Genomic DNA, 7,293 nt, shown 5'->3' with positions numbered 1-7,293 from the left:
GAAGTGCAGGTGCATTTTGCCTTCTGGTTCCTCTGTTGTTTTGCCCGAGGCGCAGGAGCGCTTAACATTCTTTCCTTTGGACATACATTTGCCTTGGCGGTGGCGCAGGAGCGCTACTGCTTGGCTCCTACACGCAGAAAGCGTAGGAGCATTGTTCATTTGGGCCGCGCTATAGCGCTTACCCTGGATTTCTTGTTCTTGCCTACTTTTCAGCGCAGAAGCGCTTTTCTTTAAGTTCTATTGGTTCCTTGGTGGTCCTGGCGCAGAAGTGCCTCATTCCTCGTTTCCCTAGCCACGGACGTGAGGCTCCTGGACGACACTGCACTGGCCTCTTCCTTAAGACAACCCGAACAATAATTAGAGGTGAGCGTCAGAAACAGGGGCTCCTGTCTGCATGTGTCTTGTGGGGTGTTGTCCAGCACGCGCGTAGTATCTAGCCCTAATCTGTTTCTTGTTCCCTCAGCTGTGCCAAGACCCGTCCCAACGTCCCTACCACCAAAGCCACTTCCTTGGTTCCTTTTGGCCCCCATCCCTGGATCCATCTCATCCTTGTCGGGCGTTATTCCCCGCGAGGGTTTGTTGGGATCAGGGGCGGTGGTTTCTGTCGTCTCTGCGGGATTGCCTCACAAGCCCAGGTGAGTCTTGTGGGGTACTTGACAGTCAGAAACTAATGAAGTCGTGGGCCCATCTCCCCTTGACCATCCATGGGAGGATTAATCTGGTTAAGATGGTAGTGCTTCCGAAAATCGCCTTCCTATTCAACACCATCCCCCTACACTTTGAAATATCAGCCATAGCTAAACTCTAGCAGGCAATCAATGTGTTTCTTTGGGCTTATAGGGCTACTATGATTACCTGGAAGAAGCTGAGGCGTAGGAGGGAGAAAGGTGGTCTTGCACCTCCTGACCTGCTATACTATGCACGGGCCTTCCAATTATCGCATTTGAGAACGAGAATGCTTTTAAAAACTCCAGACCACACAGGGGTGGGGGCCATGTTTTCTGCAATGTTAAAGGGTGCTGGTCTACCCCAGGAGGGATTTCTGTTCAAATTTGGAGAACAGAAGTTCTTCAAAAAGATCAGACTAAAAGTCCTGCTGGGGATGGCTCGAACATAGGCTAGTATTAAACAGCTGACTGGTCTCAATTATTTCTCTAGTCGGGCCCCCCGTGGGACTCCCCAGGCGTACCGGATTGTCTGAAAGATGGGATAGCATTACCACTTAGCGCAGCAGGGACCTCGCCTATGTGGGTTCACTCTTACCATGGTTGTTACTATAAAATAGACTAGAAGAGGCCATGTCTAAGTTCAAATACATCCAGTTGCAGAGTTGGTCCCAAAAACTTAAAGGCATAGGAAACACACTTGAGGAACAGCTAGTGGTAAGACAATCGGTGAGGAAGGAGGTTTCTTTCTTTTATTGGTCCATTGAGGAGGCTGTTGATGGAGATTTTAAATTGGCTGAAGAACTGTGGGGGGATTCCTTGCCAAATGAACAGTAGGAACAGTTGTAGCAAACATCCTTTAACACCTTGTTTGCCACTGTAAGACCAGCCTGGCTGAGGAGGAACCACTTGTTTACGGCTCATAGGGCTTATTTATCTCCTCTAAGATTGACTAAAATGTCGAAGGGGCCTCCAGTCAGCTGTAAAAAAGTGATTTAAAGGGAGCCTCTGACGTACATATGTTTAAGGAATGCCCGGCTATAGCAGACTTTTGGGAAAGAGTAGGAACAACTATTGCCGATATTTGGGGACTACCAATCCAAATCAATCTTGCCCTGATAATTGTTGGTATATCTAGTGAAATTACGGGCCCTGCCAGATTGTTTCTTATGTTTGCAATACTGCTGGCTAGGAGGGAAATTTGAAAAAGATGGGTAGAAGTTGCACCCCCTTTACATTCTGAGTGGCTGTCCTCTTTATTCACAACATCCAGGATAGATCTGTGTAGAATGCAGAGTAGTAAAAATAAAGCATTTTGGCATTTTCTATTAAAATGGTCCAATGCTTAGTTTTGGAGATTCATAATTTAGTGTTAATAATGATTTAAGTATTTACCTATAATGGAATCTGGATCCTATGATTATGCCTCTTTGCAACTCCTTTGATTGTGTTGGGCCTCCCAGTCTTCCTCTCTGTAGGCCAACATTAACAGTCGCCAGGTCTACCTAGGAGGGGAGAGAGACCACCCTTTTCTATCTTGGGGCCAGTGCCATTTTAAGCCTGTTATGTACCGGTAGGCGGGGTACTCCTTCCTGGTCCCCATCTAGTAGCCTATGTCTCTTTAATATCGAGTAACGGTGTGGACAGCTTATTTTGTCTACTGGGGTCTGAGGCGAAGGAGGATAAAGAAGATACAAATAATTAAAAAAAATAATAAGCCAGGTCTCTGCAACAAAAGCATTAACCCGCTGAGCTATCGCACATAAAAATGGAAACATGTGACCTGAACATTACACCTAATTTTCCATAACAAACACATGAACCGTCGTCTATTAAATGATTTAATCATATGACCCATGATTACACAAATACACAGATCTCTCCAGCTGCACTAACTCCGTAGGATGTCTTAAATCCCTGCCAATTTCTGGCCCATTAAGACATAATAGTTTTATTATCACATCTGTCCGTGTTGGGGGTTAGGGTATCTAAAAAATAGTGAATTCCATCATGACTGTCATAAGCACCACCTCATGGATGTAGTATTCTAGCTGTTCGCCCCCTCGAGGGCTAATCCTCCGGAAGCACCTCTAAACTATGTATCACTCTCTGGCCTGGCGTGGCCAGAGAGCATAAATAAAAGGGCCGGGGTCGCTCGTGGCTTCCGGCTCGTACCACTATCACTGAGCTGTGTTTGCCTGTTCATGCATCCGTTAAAACTGTTATATATTGCCCGAGGCTGGCCCAGCACATGTGCTTGTCAGGTGTTACCCCCGCTACACTGGCGACGAGGGAGGGATAGGAGAGTCTCAGAAAGGAGCGCACTGAAGCATCGGCGCGCCTACCTGAACGAGGGTGACCTCAGCGGTGGAGCAACGTGAAAGCGGCAGGGCGTGTTCATGGAAGAAAGTCCGGAGGTGAGCAGCGCTCGACACGACTCACGTCCCCGGCCGCCCCAGTGCTGAAGAGCGACGCGCATGTTGGCCTGCCGAGTCGCGGCACAGGTCGGAGCCTAGCAGTCATTCTCTACACCTGCACGCATGCACAGAAGGCCGCGCGACCAACGCTAACGACCCGACCAGCGTGAAGGAGAAACACGCTAGGTTACAACGCTGCGGGGCAAAGATTTGAAAGAGCCCGGTCATGAGGCCAAGACACGCCAGATAAGCGCACTACAGTGGGTAAAAACCACAGCATTTCATTTCTTTTTTCCATGCCGAGCAGGCGAAAAAATCAAGCACTGGCAAAAGCAATGCCGGTTGTGGAGGCAGAAAGCCAGAAAGGCGGTGCAAATAGTAATGCACCTGAGAGTACTGGCCAATAGAGGAAAAGAGCTAAAGCACCAGCCTCCAGCTCGGGCAGTCCCCCCTCGGGAGCAGTGACAACAGCACAAAGCATTGGCAAAACCAACACAGTCTAACAGCAAAGCAGCACACATGGTACCGACACGTGACGCCACACCAGGGGTGCAAGCAGATAGACAGTCACCATGAATCCCGCGGCGCCAGCGGCTCAACAGCAGGCAGCCCTACCCGCGCAACAACAAGCAGCCCCAACTGCGCAACAGCAAGCATCCCTGCCTGCACTGCAATATCCGGTACACACCCAAATTGCTGCGCTTCCACCATTCAGTGAACTAATCGACCCAGTCACCGCGTCACCAAGGTGGAAAGTGTGGGTTAGCCACCTCAACAACTACTTTGTGGCTACTAGAGAGACGGATGGCGCAGTCAAGAGATCGCTGCTTCTACACTTCGCGGGAGATTAAATATACAAACTGTTCGCGCATCTCCCAAACACGGGCGCAGCCCCTGACTATGACGCTGCCGTCAGGGCTTTAGATGCACACTTTGACCCCCAGCTCAACCCTCATTACGAGCGGTTCAAACTTAGACAAGCCAGACAAAGAGAAGGAGAGTCAATGGACACTTTTCACGCACGCCTCAGGGAACTAGCAAGCACCTACACTGAGGATGACCAGACAAAGGAAGTGACAGCACAACTCATCCAAGGTTGCTGTAACAAAACACTGTGGACACTCATACTCCGCCAACCACGCATAACGCTAGAAGAGATCCTAATCCTTGCGCGCTTGCATGAATTGTCGGACATCCGGTCAACTGCAATGGAAACCGCGCTCAACCAACAGGCTGAACAACCAGTGAGTGTTAGGGCAGAGCGAGCCGACGCCATTCGCACGTCATCTCGCGGTGGACGAGGAAGGTGGCCCACAAGGACAACAAGACGGCCACAGTGTGGGTACTGTGGGAGAGAAGAACACCCACCGAAAGCTGTCCAGCGCAGGGAAAGACGTGTTCCAAGTGTGGAATCCCAAATCACTTTGCGAGCGTGTGTCGAGGAGGTTCACGAGTAAAGGCAACCCAGGGAGAAGAACAGGGACAGGAGCAGTCAGGCAACTAGCGCTTGAAGAGCCCAGCGCATCTCGGTTAGTAAAGACGTCCTCACGCCCCATCCAACGCCTGGATGATTCATCCACAGAAGAAGATGAAGAATGCTATTTTGTATCATTTGCAAGTGACCTCAAAAAGAGACGACGGCCGCAACCCAAATGCAATATCGAAATTGATGGGTCTCCGGTGACAGGCCTGATTGATACCGGAGCGACCGTTAATGTGATGGGGTTGCAACACTACAAAAAATTGAATCCGAAGCCAGCACTAACCCCATCCAGAATCCTCATTCTCACGTATGGAAGCCAGAAGCCGCTTCCCCTAAGAGGAAAAATCACAGTTCAAGTGAAGTCCGAAACCCAAGAAGTTACGACGACATTTCATGTCGTAGACCGAGAAGCAGACATATTAGTTGGAAGCCACACTGCAGAAGACCTTAACCTGATTGCATTTACGAACGCAGTGAAACTTCTCCAAACCGATGACATGCTGGACATGTTCCCGCAGTTGTTCAAAGGACTAGGAAACATCAAAAGACCACCAGTGAAGCTTCACATAGATAAAGTAGTACAACCGGTTGCACTAAGACATCGACGAGTCCCCTTCCATCTCCGACCGTTAGTAGAGCAAGAACTCCTGAAGCTCGAACAACAAGGGGTGATTGAAAAAGTAACAGGGCCTACCCCGTGGGTATCTCCCATGGTGATTGCCGAAAAACCCAAGCAGCCGGGGAAGATTCGTATCTGCATTGACATGAGGATGCTAAACCGGGCGATAAGACGAGAAAGACATCTAACGCCGACGGTAGATGATATCCTTGCCGATCTTAATGGGTCCCAATGGTTTTCGAAATTAGATCTCAATGCGGGATATCATCAACTAACACTAGCAGAGGAGCGCAGGTAAATTACAACTTTTTCAACCCACCTTGGACTTCGTTGGTATAAAAGATTGAACTTTAGAATATCGTCAGCAGCCAAAATATTTCAGAACGCGGTAAGGGAAATCCTATCAGGCCTTCAAGGCGTCCTCAACGTCAGTGACGATATTCTCATTCATTCGAAAACCCTTGGAGAACACCACCGACGACTCCGAGCCACGCTCCAGCGACTCGCAGAACATAACGTGACCCTGCATAAAGAGAAGTGTCAATTCTTCCGCAAAATGATTGATTTTTTTGGATATGTGTTCAGCTCAGAGGGTGTCAAAGTAGACCCCAGGAAATCACAAGCCATCCAGCTTGCCCCTGCTCCCACCAACGCTTCAGATGTAAGAAGCTTTTTGGGGATGGCAACCTACTGTGGACGCTTTATCCCGAATTTAGCAACAATTGCAGAACCATTGCGGAACCTCACTAAGAAAGAAACCCCCTGGAAGTGGACCACAGAGGAGGACAATGCTTTCAAGCTAGTGAAGTCAGCTCTGCTAGATAGCACGACCATGGCATACTTTGATACCACGCGTACCACAGAATTACTCTTGGACGCCAGCCCGGTGGGCCTTGGAGCGTTGCTCACCCAAGAGACTGAGCCAGAGACTTGGGTTCCATTAGCTTTCGCAAGCAAATCGCTCACAGCAACAGAGGCCCGGTACTCACAAATAGAGCTAGAAGCCCTGGCCATCAAGTGGGCTTGCAACCACTTTCACTTATATGTGAGCGGGCACCCTTTCCGGGTGATAACAGACCATCAACCTCTAGTCCCGCTATTCAAAGGGACGGCGCCACATCCACCTCCCAGAATCGAAAGATGGGTCATTCAATTACAACATTACCAAATGGAGTTATTATACCGACCAGGCGCCAAGAACCTGGTGGACTTCTTGTCTGGACAACCCAGCATCAGCAGTCGAGGAAGATAAAGATCAAGAAACAAAAACAGAAGAGTTCGTCAACATGGTCACTTACTGGTCGTGTCCGCGAGCCCTCTCCATAGAAGAAGTAAAAGAACACTTAGACCGTGACGCAGTCCTCAAACGAGTAGCTGACGCCCTGAAGGAGGGATCGTGGGAAGGACTTCTCAAGAACATTCAAGGATGGAGTGAGCCCGACAGGGCCCGTTTAGGAAAATTTTGGAAGATTCGCAACAAACTGAGCTCCGCGGAGAATAGAATACTAAGAGGCAGACGTATTGTCATACCGCACAGCTTGCAAGAACATGCAACGACAATTGTCCATGAAGGACATCAAGGTGTTGGGAGGATGAAATCAAGGATGAGAGAAAAGGTGTGGTTCCCTGATCTCGAAGATAGTGTGGACACAGTCGTGCGCAACTGCCGAGCCCGTCAGATCACAAGCAAAGCGGAGGCAGCGGCACCTGTGATCACGGAGGACCCAGCTCCCTCGCCATGGTCATGGGTGAGCCTTGGTTTTAGAAGCTTCCCCGATGGGAGAGTCACCGCCGTCCTGATCGACAGTTACACCAAGTATCCCATAGTTGAAGTTCTGCCGTCCACTGGATTTGCCAATCTACAACCTGTCCTGGAGAAATCGTTTGCCCTATTTGGATTGTCACACGTCATCAAGACAGACAACGGACCCCCGTTTCAAGGCAGTGAATTTAAAGTCTTCTTAGCGCGGGTAGGAATCAAACATCACCGAATTACTCCTCTGTATTTGTATTTGTATTTAATTTATTTATAAAGCGCTAACAATCATCCTAGGTAGGATATCACGGCCCCAAGCCAACGGTAAAGTTGAGCGTTTCATGCGCACTGCA

The sequence above is a fragment of the Lissotriton vulgaris genome, chromosome 5 (assembly GCF_964263255.1).
Source record: "Lissotriton vulgaris chromosome 5, aLisVul1.2, whole genome shotgun sequence".
In the NCBI taxonomy this organism is placed as follows: domain Eukaryota; kingdom Metazoa; phylum Chordata; class Amphibia; order Caudata; family Salamandridae; genus Lissotriton; species Lissotriton vulgaris.
Note: the sequence above shows the minus strand (reverse complement) of the source record.